Genomic DNA, 17,474 nt, shown 5'->3' with positions numbered 1-17,474 from the left:
GTAAGGTTTAAACTTATCATCTTACTATTTACTTTGTATTTTTTTCATGTGTTTATTAATTTTGTTTTTCTTTCTTTCCTTTGGGTTAATTAGGCATTTAAAAGTTATTACATTTCCCTCTCAGTTAGCTTGGTATTTGTACATTCTTTTATTATTCGTTAGTGATTACTCCAGAGATTGCATCATATATCATTGTTTTGTTATAACCTATCTTAAGTGAATACTTCTATCACATCCTGGACAATGCAATAATCTTATAACATTTTAACTCCATTTACTCTCCTCTTGTTTTTTTGTGCTATTGTTAGCATATATTTAATTCCCTATATACTTTGAACTCCATAGAATATTAGTATTATTGTTTCATACTGTAATATTAACTTAGATTTATCCATAAATTTTACCAAAGGGTGCTGTTCTCCTTTCTTGAATTACTGTGTTTCCATCTGGAAGTACTTATTTACTGCTTGAAAAAATCCTTTTAGTGTTTCTTTTAATGCAGATATGCTAATGATAAATTCTCTTCATTTCTGTTTGTCTAAAAATGTCTTCATTATGTCTTCACAAGTGAAGGATATTTTCACTGAGTATAGAATTTTAGGTTAACAATTACTTTCTTTCAGCACTTTAAACATTTCCTTTGACTGTCTTATGGTTTCCATTTTTTCTGTTGCTTAGTTGTTAGTTTTATTTTTGTTCTTTAAAAAAAAAAAATGTGTCACCTCCTCTCCCCCCTTCCTGGCCTGCCAACTACTTTTAAGATTTTTCTCTTTGGCTTTGGGTTTTAGCAGTTTTTGTATGATTATCTAAATGTGGTCTTCCTTGTATTAATCTTGCTTGGGGTTTGTAGAAGTTCTTTATTCTGTGGCTTGATGTCTTTCAACATTTTTTGAAAATTCTTGATCAGTATTTCTTTAAAAATTGCTTCTATCCTATTATCTCTCTCTACCATCTTGGACTCCAATAATAAATATTCTGGATGTATTTACCATGCCCCTAGACCTCTTATGCTCTCCTCCTCACCCCTTATTTTTCATTCTTTTTCCTCTATGCTTTATTATCCTCTCTTTGGCTACCTCTGATCTGATTTGAACCCATCTGTTAATTTTTTTTAAAGATTTTATTTGTTTATCCATGAGAGACATAGACAGAGAGAGAGGCACAGACACAGGCAGAGGAAGAAGCAGACTCTAGGGAGCCTGATGTGGGACTCAATCCTGGGTCTCCGGGATCAGACCCCGGATTGAAGGTGATGCCAAACCACTGAGGCACCAGGGCTGCCCCCTATCTGTTAATTCTTAATTTCAATAACTTTATTGCTTTAGTTCTAGGATTTTTCTTTTGACTTTTCCCTTAACAGATACCATTTCTTTATTTGAAAAATTATCTTTTCCTTTATTTTCTTGAACATATTAGTCATAGTTACTTTAAAGTCACTATTTGATAGCTCAAATTAATAAGTATCACTGTTTTTTTCTATTATTTGTTTTTTTTCCCATTGGATTTTGAGTCATTTGACCCTATTTCTTGGCATGCTTGGTAATTATGTTTCTAAGATTCATCCATGTTGTTGCAAGTAGCTGTAATTCATGTATTTTTACTAATTTATAATATTTTAGTGTGAATTGACCACAGTTTATTTCTCTGATTGTCTTATTGATGGTCATGTGTCTAGTAGAGTAATTTAAAATATCACTCATTTTTAGTTTATTGAAACCATTTAAAATAATTAATTCTGCAGTTACTTTGAGCCTAGAGAGCAAGCCAGTACAATGTGTTTGGACCACACTGGCAATGGACCATTTCAATAATGTGAGTACTAGAATGTTCTGTGAATATGATTTTTCTATTATGGGTTTACTCTGTATCCCCAAAGAAGCCCATTAACATTTCAGAGCAATTTTTTTGCAGTTGCTTTGGCCATGTGGGTGGGTAGTTGGCTTTACAATGGACACACAAAAATCAGGAGCTGGACTGGGTCAGTTCATTCTCTGTGGAGTGAAATGAAGGGAGCATGATAAGACCAGATTTATTTAGTCATTCTCTTGAAGGAGCTATGAAGTAATTGGAATAAAACCTTGGGAAGCTGATGCCTGTTCACGCTTCCAGTCTCATGGGAAACTGTTCCAGCTCCAAAACACATGTACATTATCTGAAGTCCTTGAGATAATTATTCAACATGTCTGGATGCCCCTGACTGTTTTGTTGGAGCATGGGCATATATAGTGGAAGCAGTGTGAAGAAGTGGAAAGAATGCAAACTGCATTCACATTGACCTAGGTTTGAATCCTGGCTTTGATATCTACTAGATTTTTTATTAAAAAATCTGTTTGACCTCTTCATTTTCAATTTTCTCATCTGTAAGATGGACATGCTGATACCTTCCTAACTGGATTCTAGTGAGCATTACATGCCAAATTATATGAAAGATGCCTAGTATAATGCCTGACAATATCAGATGCTTAATACAAGATGGCTTTGTGTCATTGGCATCACTGTCATCATCATTATTATCACCACCACCACAATGAGGAAAGCTTTGGACATGAACATGGCTCTGGGCTTCAGAGGAGGCCCTACAATCTTTGCTATTATGCTCTTCAGTGTGTCAAGTTTGTGCCCCTATGTAAGTTCCTAACTTATTGCTGTTTTCCAGGGTTTGGCCATTATAGAGGACCTTTTCTTCAAAGAGGGAAGGAGAAAGATTCTAACTAATTAGGAATGGGGTAGTCAGATTTAGGGCAAGGCCTACTGTAATGATTAGCCAAATGCCTATGGACTGACAATCAATTTGAAGAGGAAGACAGGTTACATAGCAATCTGCACTGGGGAAATCCACACATAAAGATTTTCATCAGTGCTACAGGGCTTAAAGCTGTCACTGAATTCAGCTGACTTTTACATACACTGACAGATGATGTACACATAGGCTAAGAAGAGAACAAGTTTAGGAGCCTATCAGGTCCTAGGGAGATGAACTAATGATGTGCCATCAGCTTGGTTTTGTGCTCCAGTTGAAGTTAGAAGTCCACAGAGCAAGGTCTGATCAATCAGCTTCTAACATAGCTCTAGTTCATTTGTTGGATTGTTTATTTACAAAACATTATTTATGAATATCTCCCATGTGCCCAGAACACTATGTTAGGTGCTGTGGGAGATATAGAAAGGTGTCTATTTATAATTTATTTATCTATCTACATACCTATCTATTATCTATCCTGCTATAAAGGACCTTTAAGTTTGGTGGGTTCCTTTATATGATTTATATATATGAAGGTAGCTATAAAACACAGAATAAAGTGGTAAGGCTATAAGATCATAAGAGATGTGCCAGTTAATTTCATGGGTGTTCAGAAGAGCATGAGAACACTACCTATAGGTAGATGGTGTAAATCGTCTTGGCCATTCCTGCTGCTCCAATCTCAAACTTCTCCATGTCACTGCCACCCTAGTAATTCTAAAACACTACTTTCAGCCTGGCCAGCTCTTTTTCAAAACCCTTAAATGATTTTCTGTTTCCCACTGAACCAGTTTCAAAGTTCCTTTCAGATTGTTCTATTATCTCTGGCTCTGCAGATGTAATTTCTTCCCTCTCTTTTGGGATGGGTTTGGCAGTGTGGGGTTTGTAGATTGCTTGCCCTGGGTTTGGCCTTATATTTTGTGACTTTGGCCTGAGGGCATCTCCTCTTGGGGATGTGTCGGTGAGGAATTTTTTCTTGTTGATATCTTGGGTTTTGGGATAATTCTGTGTTTGCCTCTGCCTGGAGCCCTATACTGCTATAGCTTAGTTGCTATACTGAGCTATAATGAATTAGGTTTTTACCTCAAGAGGCAAAAGGCTTTCACACGTGGCCTTGGAACTGTATCCTGAGCTGATAAACATTCTAATTTCTGGTTATGGATAGCCTAAGCTTTACTGGTTCCTGGTTTTATTTATTTTATTTTATTTTATTTTACTTTATTTATTTTTAGAGATTTTATTTATTTATTTATTATTCATGAGAGACACACAGAGAGAGGCAGAGACATAGGCAGAGGGAGAAAGAAGCAGACTCCCTGTGGGGAGCCTGATGTGAGACTCCACCCAAGACCCCAGGATCATGCCTTGAGCCAAAGGCAGACGCTTAACCACTGAGCCACTCAAGCATCCCTGGTTCTTGGTTTTAGGTAGACAGCCCAGGTCATGTAGTGAGGTCATAGGGCTTTTGACCTTGACTTGGCATTAAAACCCCAGCCACCATGGCTTGTACTTTATTGAAGTGCTAGAAGCTGTAGGTGGATCACTTTCTAAGTCTGTATCTTTGGCCCTAACCTGACCCCTGACCAAATTCCAGAGCTGTAGGCTCCTATATCCAACTGCTTATTTGTCAACTCTATTTGGTTATCTTATGGCCATGATAATCTCGATTTAACGAGGTCAAATGGGATTATGGAATTGATAATATATGTATGTATTAAGCACATCACCATGGCATATATATGAGTAAATATTTATTGAGTGCCTATTATAAACTGCCACTTTAGTGATTGTTGTCCTATCATTGTCTGTGAATGTTATAGGTAAATGTATGACACAGCACATATATGTATGTAGAGCATAGTTATTTTGATTAACGAGATATGCTTTGCTTTAGGTACTCCAACAATCTCAAGATTTGTAAGAATGTGTTTTTTAGATCATAGAAGTCCTACCACTAAGTGCTTCCCTTTTCATGAGTGCATAGTTCTGCTTTACTTGCTGAGACGGGGAGCAGCTCTCAGGGCTTACTCCCTACTCCAGAGTTTGAAAAAGTGTGGTTCACCCACTAACTATGTGTGTCAGGATTGCCTAGGGTTCATTTTTTAAAAGATATTTTATTTATTTATTTATTTGAGAGAGAGAGAAAGAGCATGAGAGAAAGAGAGAGCCTGAGAGAGAGAGAGAGAAAGAGAGAGCACAAGCAGGGGATAGAGAGAAGCAGACTCCCTGCTGAGCAGGGAGCCAGATGTGGGACTCAATTACAGGACCCTGGGATCGTGACCTGAGTTGAAGCCAGATGCTTAACCAATTGAGCCACCCAGCTGTCCCTGCCTGGGGTTCTTGTTAACAAGACTGCTTTTTGAGCTCTCCCACGCTAAACTTTCTTAGGATAGGGCTAAGAAAAGCATACTTTTAGCAAGTTCCTTAGGTTATTCTTTTTTTTTTTTAAGTTTTTTTTTTTAAATTTATTCATGAGACACACACACACACACACAGAGAGAGAGAGAGAGAGAGAGAGAGAGGCGGAGACATAGGCAGAGGGAGAAGCAGGCTCCATGCAGGGAGCCCGACGTGGGACTTGATCCTGGGACTCAAGGATCATGCCCTGGGCTGAAGGCAGGCGCTAAACCACTGAGCCACCCAGGGATCCATCCTTTCCTCAGGTTATTCTTAAGTGCACTGTGGTTTGAGAACCACAGCCCAAATCCCTTTTCTCTTTTGGCAATTCATCTAAAATATTTCTAGAAGAGACTGTTCCAGGGAGCCCAGAAAAGAGGGAGCTGACTCACAGCCATTCTTTTCCACACTGAAGATGTCATGAAAGCCAGGGCATCTGGTTTGGCCACATTTGCTGCCTGCACACATCCTGCTGAGCTGTACCATTGGACTCTCTACTTGAACTTTCCAGAACTATAATCACTACTTTAACATTTTTTCAGTGCTTTTCGTCTTGTTGGTCTAAACACCTAAATATCAGCAGAGGATGATGACACTTAGATACCATTATGGGTTGACCAACTGTTCTGGTTTGCCTGAGACCAAGGGGTTTTGTGGGATACACGAGTTTTCGTGCCCCAAATACAAAGGTTCTGGGCAAACTAGGATGAGTTGGTCACCCTAGCAGATGTGTCTTCTATGTCAGTATATGAGTGGAAACTAAATGCAACAGGAAATAATAGATTCGACTAGTATGGGATGAAATGTATTTGGAGATTAGACAGATTTGCAGTGTGGGATTGAACGGTTCATGATGTTGAAGAGTGGGCAATTTCTCTCACCCTTTAATAAAGGTTTTGTATCCGCCATGTTGTATGGTGTGGGCACTCTCCTTCCAATTCCTGTTGTATTTGACAGCAGTGATGGCGACACCGTTGGAGTGAGGAAGTTTGTTTCTTAACTCTCAAAGGAGGCTGTCCTTTCTGACCTAATGAATTGTTTGGTGTCTTGTAGGCTCCTAAATTGTTATGAGAGTAAACAAAGTGAACAATTTGTTAGAGGGTGGGGGAACGTGGTGGATAGCACTCTCCGTTGTCTGATCAGAAAGAAGTCTGTGGTTGGATCTGGTGGCTGCTCTCTCTGCTGCCCCTTTTAGCATGCTCTCTAGTTGGGACTACTTACATTAACCAAGGAGATCAGTGCCTAGTGTCTACATACTTTTAGGGATTCATGAACATATTTTATTTTTTTTTAAATGATGAGAAACAATTTTTTAGGTTGAAGAAAATGTTTTTTTTTAATTTATTTTTTATTGGTGTTCAATTTACTAACATACAGAATAACCCCCAGTGTCGTCACCCATTCACTCGAAAATGTTTTGATATATAATATTAATACATTAATTTTATAGCAATGTAGTCATTAAATATAATTGTAATATAAATATCTAAATATGCATTTAATATATTAATATATAATGGAAAACCATTATATTAATATATAATATATAATTATATAATATGAATGCATTTATTTTTATAACAATATAGTCATAAAGTAGAATTTTAAATTATATGAAATAATTTATATATAATTACAAAATTTATTATTATATAAAATGCATTTATAAAATAAAATTTTAGAATACAAACATTTATTTATTTATTTATTTTTAAAAGATTTTATATATTTATTTGAGAGACAGAGAGAGAGTGTGTGAGAGTGAGCATGAGAGAGAGAGAGCACATGAGCAGTGGAGAGGGACAGAGGGAGAAGCAGACTCCCCACCGAGCAGGGAACCTGATGTGGGACTTGATCCCAGGATCCCGGGATGGTGACTTAAGGCAAAGGCAGATGCTTAACTGACAGAGCCAAACAGGGGCCCTAAAATATAAACATTTAAATACGCATTTTAATAGTTAACTTTTTTTAATAGAGGAAAGGCAAAACATCTAGGTTTGCCTTTTCATGATGTGGCCCTACTCCTCAGGATGGCAGCTATTTGCCACTGGGCAGAGGAAAAAGCCTTCGGAGTAGCCAACCCTTGAAATGAGGCTGGACTGAGGGGAGAAGCATGGAGGGCATTTCCAGATGTGGGTCTGTGAGAGAATAGTTGAGTCTGGGAGACACAAGACATGTGAACTCTCTAGAAGGTGAAGGGTCTGTTGAGAAGGAATGCCGGTTGGGGTTCATTTCCAGACAGACTAGACCAGGAAATGATTTGTGGTGTCACAGCGGATGCCCCCTGGTGCAGTTTCCTGGTGTACTGTGGCAGGTGCGCTATTGTTCACTAACATCCAATCTCCTCTCCCTTTAGTGGTAGCCTTGTCTGGTGCATTGAATTGTATCCTTTGGAAAGATATGTCCAAGTCCTAACTCTTGGTAGCTGTGAATGTGACCCTGTGTGGAAATAGTGTCTTAGCAGTATGATTTCCTGTTGAAGATGACTGGTCTCTCTCTCTCTCTCTCTTTTTTTTTTTTAAGATTTTATTTATTTATTCACGAGAGACACACAGAAAAGGCAGAGACGTAGGCAGAGGGAGAAGCAGGCTTCCTGTGAGGAGCCCAATGTGGAACTTGATCCCAGGACCCCAGGATCAGGACCTGAGCCGAAGGCAGACGCTCAACCACTGAGCCACCCAGTCATCCTGATGGTTGGTGTCTTTATAAGAGGAAAAGAAAGGAAGGTTGGATCCTGAGACCCAGAGGCCATCTGACAGTGGTGTCAGAAATTGGAATGATTCAGTCGCAAGGTGAGAACACTAAGGATTGTCAACGGCCACCAGAAGCTAGGGAAGAGGGCAGGGAGGGTCTCTCCCTCAGAGCCTCAGTTGGGCTGATGCCTTTATTTTGGATTTATGGTTTCTTGAACTGTGAGAAAATAAATCTCTGTTGTTTAAATCACTCAGTTTGTGGTACTGTGTGATGGCAGCCCAAGGAAACCAATATATGCCCCCCAATTGTGCTATGCATATGGCCACTCAAAATATGACTACATCTCCCAGCTTCCCTTGCAGCTAGGTATTGAATTTCCTTACTACTTGGTTCTAGTCATTGGGATGTGCACTCCAGGATTGTGTACAACTTTCCAGTTACACCTTTAAGCATAAGGAAAAAGTGGTGCCTTGCCTTGCTCTTTCTGCTTTCTTCTGGCTGGAATGTACACAGAATGGTGGAGCTCCAGTAGCCAGCTTAAATTACAAAATGGAAACCACATGTTGAGTCTGTGAGGGGCTCAAGGAAGGGCTTGAAGGAACCTAGAGCCCTGATATTGTGGCTCTGCCTTACTGTCCCGGATTATTTACACTTCAATTCTTACATGCGGAGGAAATGAACTATCATGCTTAAGCCACCATTACTTTGACTTTTATTAGAGCAGCTGAATGTTTTCTCTAAGGAATACAGTTCTATTCCAGAGTCCTGCTTTGTTGCAGCCCCTGTCAGATACTGATATTTGAAAAGGACATCTGGTCTTACTGTCAATAGGACCAATGTTTTGAGTTTTTTTTTTCTCCTTCCTTGATGATGGGAACAGACTGCATTTAGTTGATTCTCCTCCCAACCCCAGACATAGCTTCTCCATCTGATGGGACACATGTAAGCATGGGTCAGGGCCAGGAGGAAGATCATTGCCAGGATAAATCTCCTCATAGGGTTTGAATATACAGCCTTGACCTCATAATCATTCACATTTATCAGGCGCCGCCTTTCACTCAGCAGATTTCTAGCTAGATTTGGGTGCTCTGGCATCCCGTAATCCTGTTCCTATCAGAACAGGTAGAGCAAAGAATAAGCTGCTTCCAGTAACCAGCTCTTCTTTTCTGGGAGCAGAAATGCCCTTTATAGTGTTAATCTTGCATGTGTTTTTTTTTTTTTTAAATGGTCCCTTTCTATTTCTGCATGAGAAATGTTGGGAAAGCTTCTCAGGGTAAGACCTGTGCAGTGCATGCGTACACACGTGCAGGAGTGCCTGCAGGAAGGTGAGCAGTGATGTGCAATGCGATGAAGAAAGATTCACCCTTTCCTGGCCTTGGCACCGTTTAATTCTCAAGACAATCCTGAGAGGTAAGAATTATTCTTTGTATCTTACATATGCATAAACCAATAGATGCATAGCTTGACCGCCAGTGAACAGCAGAGTCAAACATAGTTTCTACATTTGCTTTCAATGAACTTTTCCATACAAACGAATCACATCGTTTGTTATGACTGTAAAGCATTATGGGAAAGTAGAAATTCTAGACATTTTTGCCTAATCTGATTATGGAACTGGCCACTCTGGAAATACAAGCAGAAAAGTATCTTTGGGGACCTGTGTTACTTAGGTTTTTCCTCCACACAAAGTTTACTTCTGCCTCCTTGGCCCTCCTCATCTTCTTGCACACTCAACAGTGACAATAGCAATCACACGCCTCTGGTTGTGTTAGAGAACATGAATTTCCAGACTCATGAAACTGGTGAAAGTTTTTGTTCTAACCTAATGATCGTGTTTGTAATTTGTTTCCTTGTTTTCTAGAATGTCCGTTCTTTCAGTGACAGTACTGATTTTGAAATTAACATTCTAGGCTCTTTTTATCCATAAAAAATCTTATTTGCATTAGCATAATTTCATTACACAAAAGCTTGAATTTGCACGTGGGCCAAGTAAAAAGGGAAGTGTTTTTAAAGTAACGTTAACTTCCTAGTTAAAAACGAACAACTTAGAATAGCATTTGAGTGTGTTGCCATCTTCTCATTTCTCTATAATTAACGATATGTAATATCATTGCGATGAAACTTTGTATTTTATGTCACATACACAAAGGAGTCTGTTTCTATAGATTGGTTTATCTGTGTGCTCATGCACCACACACAGACATTTACACACTCATACACATTTGGCTCCCCTCTTTTCCCTTTTTACTTTATGATAAAGACTCCTCTCTTCCTTCCTCTTCAGCTTGCAAATTGTCAGTGAGAGAATGAGGAGAAGTGCTGTCCCTCTCCCTGGGGCTGACTTCACTTTGCACCAGTGTTCTCATGTCCCAAGGAGAGCTGGAGAAACGTCATCTGAGTGTTTCGTGGGGGCAATGCTGCCCTCCATTCCCATTGTGGGAAGAGGAACTCTGGCTCGGCCGAATGTCTTCTTGATGTCTCCTGATGGGGCAGCCCCCAAAGCCTGCAGTTCTTCCTTCTGGGGGTCATTAAGTTCTAGAGGGTACAATGTGATCTTTTTCATTTTGCCTTCCTCACCCTCGCAACCCCTCCCTGCTCACTTTCAGAATTTCAGAACAAAGCTCTTTGGGGAATACAGTAAGTGTTGGGAAGGATAACTGATACTATTGATTTTTAAAAACAGATTTATTGGGGTGCCTGGGTGGCTCAGTCGGTTAAGTGCCTGCCTTCGGCTCAGGTCATGATCTTAGGGTCCTGGGATTGAGCCCCGTGTCAGGCTGCCTGCTCAGCAAGGAGTCTGTTTCTCCCTCTCCCTCTGCCTCCCCTGCTTTGTGTTCACTCTTTCTCAAATAAATAAATAAAGTCTTTAAGAAAAATAAAAAAATAAAACAGATTTATTGAGGCATAATTTACATACCATAAAATTCATCCATTTTAAGTGTATAGTTGAATGAGTTCAGTAAACTTATACAGTTGTACAATCATCCTTATGTTTAGTTTTAGAACGTTTTCATCACCCCCAGGAGGTTTTAGAACACTTTCATCACCCCCAAGGTCTCCTGGTGCCCATTTAAAGTCAGCCTCCACAGCCACCTGTAGTCCCAGTCAACCACTGATCTACTTTATTTCTATAGATTTTCCCTCACTAGAAATATCATGTTAATGGGACCATTAAGTAAACATTTACTCTTTTATGCTTTGCTTCTTTAATTTAATTTGGCCTAATTTTTTTTTTTTTTTTTGAGATTCAACCATATTGTTTCAGGTTACAGTAGTTTCCTTTTTACTGCTGAATAAAACTATTCCAATGTGCGATTGTACTCCATTTTGTTTATCCATTCATTTGTTGATGGCTGGCTGGCTTTCTTCTGCCTTCAGTGAATAATGTGGGCTATAAGCATTAATGGCTATAGCAAATAATGTTGCTATGAACCTGGGTGTGCAAGTGTATGTTGTGAGTCTCTGCTTTTACTTCTTTTGGGTATATACCTAGAAGTGGAATTGCTGGATCACACAGTAATTATGTGTTTAATTTTTTTGAGGAATCATTGTACCATTTTCTATAGCAGTGCGCCATTTTACTTCCTACCATTAATGAACAGAGGTTCCAATTTTCCTCTGTCCTTGCCAACACTTGCTATTTTCTGTTTTTTTTTAAACCTTTATTTTATAATAGCTGTCAAATGGGTGTAGAGTGATATCTCATTGTGTTTGATTTGCATTTCTCTACTGATTAGTGATATTGGGCATCTTTTCATGTGCTTATTGATGGTTTGTGGAACTTTTGAGAAATGCGTACTCAAGGCCTTTGCCCAGTTTTGAATTGGGTTTGTTGTTGAGCTGTAAGAGCTCTTTATTTGTATTCTGAATATCAATCTTTGACCAAATACATGATTCATTAATATTTCCTCCCATTTTGTAGGTCTCTTTTCACTCTGTTGGTAGTGTCTATTGATGCACAAAAGTTTTAAGTCTGATGAATTAAGCTTATTTATTTTTTCTTTTGCGGTTTTTGGTGGGTTTTTGGTGCCATTGCCAAACCCAATACCATGAAGATTTCCCTCTGTTTTCTTCTAAGAGTTTTATAGATTTAGCTCTTTTGTTTGGGCTGTTGATCTGCTCTGAGTTAATTTTTGCATATGGCATAGGTAAGTGTCCAACCTCATTAATTTGCATGTGGATATCCAGTTTTCCCAACAACATTTGTTGGACAGTTGAATGGTTTTGGCATCTTTGTCAAAAATCATTGACCGTATATTCTAGGGTTTATTTCTGGACTCTGCATTCTGTTCTGTTGGTCTATATGTCTGTCTTTATGTTGGTGCCACACTGTTTTGATTATCATAGCTTTGTAGTATGTGTTGAAATCAGAATGTGTGAAACCTACTCCAATCTTGTTCTTCTTTTTCAAAATTGCTTTGGTTATTTGGGGTTCCCTGAGATGTCATATGAATTTTAGGATAGATTTTTCTATTTCTGCAAAAACAGTGTTGGGGTTTTGATAGAGATTTGATAGATTTTGCTGAATCTGTCAAATACTTTGTTTTTTTTTTGTTTTGTTTTGTTTTTTAAAGATTTTATTTATTTATTCATGATAGTCACAGAGAGAGAGAGAGAGAGAGAGAGAGAGGCAGAGACACAGGCAGAGGGAGAAGCAGGCTCCATGCACTGGGAGCCCGACGTGGGATTCGATCCCGGGTCTCCAGGATCGCGCCCTGGGCCAAAGGCAGGCGCCAAACTGCTGCGCCACCCAGGGATCCCTGAATCTGTCAAATACTTTGAGCAGTATTGTCATCTTCCCATTATTATGTCTTCTAGTCCATGAGCAGGAATGTCTTTCCATTTTTGTATCTTTAAAATTTTTTCTTTTAAATATTTTTATTTTTTTTTAAGTAATCTCTACACTCAATGTGGGGCTTGAACTTAGGTCAAGAGTTGCATGCTATACTGACTGAGCCAGCCAGGCACCCCTGTATCTTCTTTAATTTCTTTTAGGAATGTTTTGTAGCTTTCAGTGTACAAGTCCTTTGCCTGCTTGGTTAAATTTATTCCTAAGGATTTTACTCTTTTAATGTTATTGTAAATAAAATTGTTTTCTTAGTTTCTTATTTGGATTGTTCATTGTTAGCTTATAGAGGTGCAACTGTTTTTTTGTTGTTGTTGTTCCCCTTGTAACTTTTAAGACCTTCATTTGCTATCATTTGACATCTAGAATTTCTTTTGAAAAATTTCACCCATTCTGATTCCCGTTTCTTTATATGCACTTGCTCCCTCCACTTCCCACCTTGACCCATGGAATTTTTATGGATAATTCTGTTTATCTTGGATGTTCTGAAATTTTATAATGATGTTCCTCAATGTGGATCCCCCGCCCCATTCATTATACTAGTCACTCAGAGTGTCCTTATTCCTTTAGTTCTGGGAGATTTTATTTGATTTTTCCACTAATAATTTTCTTCCTGTGAATGTTTCTCTTCTATCTTTATTAAATTCTTATGCTTTGGATTTTCACCCTTTGGGTTTATACCAGGTTTTTATATGTTCTCTAGCTCAATTTTCTACTCTATTGTCATTTAGTTTTAATTTATAGGGAATTTCCTTAACTTTTAAATTTAGCCCTTTTGAATAATGTTACTTTGGTTCTCAATTTTAATTTTTAAGAGTTCTTTCTTATTTTCAAGTTGGGCCTTTTGAATAGCATTATACTTTTTGCTTTATGGTTGAAAATCATTGTCTCTCTTGAGGATATTATTGTTTGGTCTACTTTTCCTCAGAATTCTTTTTCTCATGTTTGTGTTTGATTGTATCTTCTATGAGAAGGATTTCCTTAAGAGTCTGATGATCCTCGGCTCTCTGTTCACACTTCAATGGAGGCTGTTTGTGTGAAGGCGGAGGGGCTTCACTGGGGAGAGTCCAGATCAGGTTGCAGTGACCCTTTGCACTACACCTCTCCAGTGTCAGTATGTGGGGGGTCTTTTTTCCCATCCAATCTCCTGCTTCTGAGTCCTGTTGGTGTGTGTGAGGGTGTGCTTGCCTGCTTACATTTTAGAAACAGTGCAGGAAAGGGTGGAGGGTCGTATGCCTCACTATGTAAAGAGTAGACCTTCACTGAATTCCCTTATTTTTACTCTATTCCTAGCTCCTGTCCTTTGATGAACCCATCTGCCTGAATTCAGATGTCTTTGGTTAATTTTTTTTTTTTTTTTTTTTCAGAGAAAAGACTTCCAGTTTCCTTGGGTAATAGGGAAGCTAGATGCTTGTGCTGGTGAGGATTCCTGGGAAGTCCATGCACTCCTAATACAGACTTGTAATTACTTGCCTTCCTTCCACTTTGGTTCTAATATCCACAGGCTTGTTGGCTGAAAGTTTGCATACACCACATCATTTTGAACATTTTGGCTTTGTATTTAATATCTGGTGGGGCAAGCCTTCTCCCACCCATCTGAATTTACTTGGCTAGTCTCAGACATTGATTTTTAATACAGATTTTTAAAAAATCACTGAGTATTTCTATGGAGTTATACAAATCTGTACATATTTTATGATAATTTAGTTTCTCAAATAATCCTGTTGGGATTCTAATTGAATTCCTATTTTTAAAAAAATGATTTTATGTATTTATTTGACACACAGAGAGAGAGCGAGCACTTCTAGTGCCTTGTAAGGGCCTGGAACATGTTAAGCTTTCAAAAAACCCCTGTTAAATAGAAATAAACCTCTGATTCCATTGCCTATGCTCTCCCTATTACACCATTCTATCTGATTTGTACTCAGATCGCAGAGCCAGCTGGTAGCAGAACCAGAAGAACTCAGGTGTCATAACTCACCACTCTGTACTTTTTATACCACACTTATACCTGTAAAACAATTCTTAGCAGTTATACACAGTCCAGCATAAGGGCTGTGCCAGTGTGAATGGAAGGTGATAAAGTCATGGAAGTCAAAGTGTTTTAAAATCCCAGAGAAATATCTCTGCCTAGGTCAATCTGTCCCACTCCTAGAACAAGCTCCCGGGTGGGTGGGCAGGACCGGCAGGTGATACCTCCAGTTCGGACGGGTACATTTATGGTGGGGCTGAGGGAATATTATCAAACTTATTTATGTTTTCCCATAGGAAGAGCCATATTTCAATGGCATGAATATGAGTGCAAAAGTAGGATGGTTTATCTGCCACGTCTGATCCATGTGGAGTTTCAGTAATAAAGTTTATTAGTGCCCCTGATTTAATATGACACATTTCCAGTGCAAATTACTCTGAGATCATCGTGTTCATAAAATATGACAGAAATCTTTTAAGTGTGAGCATAAGTTCTGAATTAATTTAATAACCCAGTCTGGAAAAAGGCATGTGGTTTAAAACATAACATTATGCACTGGGCTCTTACATTTCTCTTCCACCCACCCCTACTTCCCATGCCACTTTGGAAAAGCCCTTCTTTATGTCTTGGGTCATCTGACCTTTTGTCAGAGCTCAGGGTTTTACCTTTTCAAAGAGGTTTGAAAAAGGACGTGCTAGTGCGGCCAAGGCAAGAGGGTCCATTCCTCCGGACATTGGGGCTCCTGAGCACAGCTGGTTTTACTTCTTAATAGTTCCTGCCCCATGGGGATGGACAGGGACTGATGTGAAAATGGTTCTTAGCCTCTATGATTTATGCTCTTTAGTGGGCTGGGAGGTGGGTGGGAGAGTGAGCATGGCATAGACAGGACATTAGAGAGACACAGTTGCGAGGAGCATGAACAAAACCCCCCTCCATCTTTCCAGATGGAAAAAAAATTACAGCAGCAGGACACATGCCCCAACTCTCAAATGCATATAAAATCACTGCAAGTTGTAAAATATAAGTCATGGTTCTATTTATCTTGTGGCAGGGTAAAAAAACCAAATGAACAAACACAATTTTCATCAAGATAGAAAACAGAAATGAAGACAAAGCATGAGCTGTTTGGTGTAACTTGACCAACATTCAGCCTTCTGTCTTGGGCATGGACCTATGACTGCCATGGCAAAGAAATCTGTAACCCACACTCCCCACTCCTGCTCAAATATTTTAGGGCTTGGGATGGATTCCTTGCTCACCAACTAACTCACTTCCTGGGTAATCCTATTTTTTTCTGGGATCTCAAGGTCTCCCTTTTTCCTGTCCAAATAGGCTGAGAAACAGGACCAAAGGAACTCTGAGTCCTCCTTAGACGTGCCCTGAGGTAGTCCTTTGTTGTGTTTCCTATTTTGGCATCAAAATTGTGAATGGAAGGGCCACCTGAATGCCCGATGATTAGACTCCTTCTGACTGTGGTGCTTCCAGCACTAAAACAGAGCAGCATGTTCCAAATGATTAGCATCTCAGAGGTGGCTGCCCACAGCTCAGAAGGGATGTCATCTCACCGTCCTAATTTTGCCCAAGAGGCTCCATGGAAGGTAAATTTTCTTATTTCAGATTTTCCTCATCACCCCTAGAAATTGCCCACAGCGAGAGTTCTAAGCAGGTTTAGCAGGAGACCTCACACAATTTCTTCTAGGGAGAAGCCAGAAGAGTGATAGTAGCCCCTCCTTCAACAAGGGGGAGCTGTGGGAGGAACCTTCCTGGCTGAGGAAGCCACACTCCACAACCCCACGCCTGACTGGCCTCTGGTGCTGAGCCTCTTCCTCCTCTGTGCCTTGGTCCCCCTAAGCCCCCTGGCCGGGTGCCTTCTGCTGATTTCTGAAGCTTTCCCCTCCTTCAGAGAACAACTGGAGTCCCACCTCCTACATAAACTCCAAAAAGCAGCCAACAATGATGCTTTTCACTGGTCTCCCATTGTTATTGCTTAACATAGACATTTGGCACTTGGTGATATTCCAGTGAGCTTTTATACTGTGTGTTGTCTTATTTTGTTCTCTAATTATTTCCTGTGGGTGAGTCTTGTCTGATCAGCCAGGCTATAAATGCCAAGCCCCATCCAGGGGCTCGTAGTGCTGGGAGGGAGTGAATTCATGGGAGAAGATCAGAGTCTGGTTGTGGGATGAGAGTCGGGGCTAGGGAAGGGCCAGCCTTCCTGAGGAATGAGGTGTACTCTCAGCTGGGTAGGGGCTGAAGAGCCCCGAAACAAGGAAGGGCTCTCCTCTGGTTTCCCTCATGCTCCTTCGTTCCCTCCACACTGGGGACAAACAGACCACACTCCCATCTTTTCTCAGGACCTCTGGCCTCTGGGTTTTTCTCCTGCTTTCTCCCTCCTGCTACAGCACTTGGATCCCTCATTTCCTTCCTCAAGAATCAGCTCCAATGGCATCTTTTCCTGTACACAAAAAGCTCCTTAAAGTTGCTTCATAAGTATTTTTTCAAAATTCAATGAAGTGCCAGACAATGTGCCAGGAGCTGGAGATACAGAGAGGAGTGGGATATAAGCTTTACCCTTAGGAAGTCTGGAACCTGGTGGGTGAGACAGACACAGAAACAGTGACAACACAATGTGACAAGCATGACAGTGGAAATGAGAGTGGCGAGCAGAGGTGGTCCAGAGGGGTAGCTGACTCTTTCTGGAGTAAGTGGGGGCGGGGCCTGGTCAGGGAAGACCTCATCAAGGAAGTGGCAAATGGTTAGGTTCTGAAGAGTGGCCCAGGTTCACCAGTTAGATCGCCAGGTGGTGGGGGGGAGAAAGGTATTGG

The 17,474-nt window shown here is 40.0% G+C and overlaps 1 long non-coding RNA gene across 4 annotated transcripts in view; it reads left to right on the top strand.

The window, feature by feature from the left end:
• LOC140604837 (uncharacterized) overlaps positions 1–17,474 on the top strand; it is a 49,251-nt gene that overhangs the window by 8,397 nt on the left and 23,380 nt on the right. For 3 of the 4 annotated variants that reach the window (XR_012007669.1, XR_012007668.1, XR_012007666.1), the window contains exon 2: positions 7,661–9,241. This is a non-coding gene — a long non-coding RNA (uncharacterized lncRNA). The remainder of the gene's footprint in view (positions 1–7,660; positions 9,242–17,474) is intronic. The other variant, XR_012007667.1, reaches the window with a different exon arrangement.

This window comes from Canis lupus, chromosome 15 (genome assembly GCF_048164855.1).
Source record: "Canis lupus baileyi chromosome 15, mCanLup2.hap1, whole genome shotgun sequence".
Taxonomy (NCBI): domain Eukaryota; kingdom Metazoa; phylum Chordata; class Mammalia; order Carnivora; family Canidae; genus Canis; species Canis lupus.
Note: the sequence above shows the minus strand (reverse complement) of the source record. Positions and strands in the feature narration are given on the sequence as shown.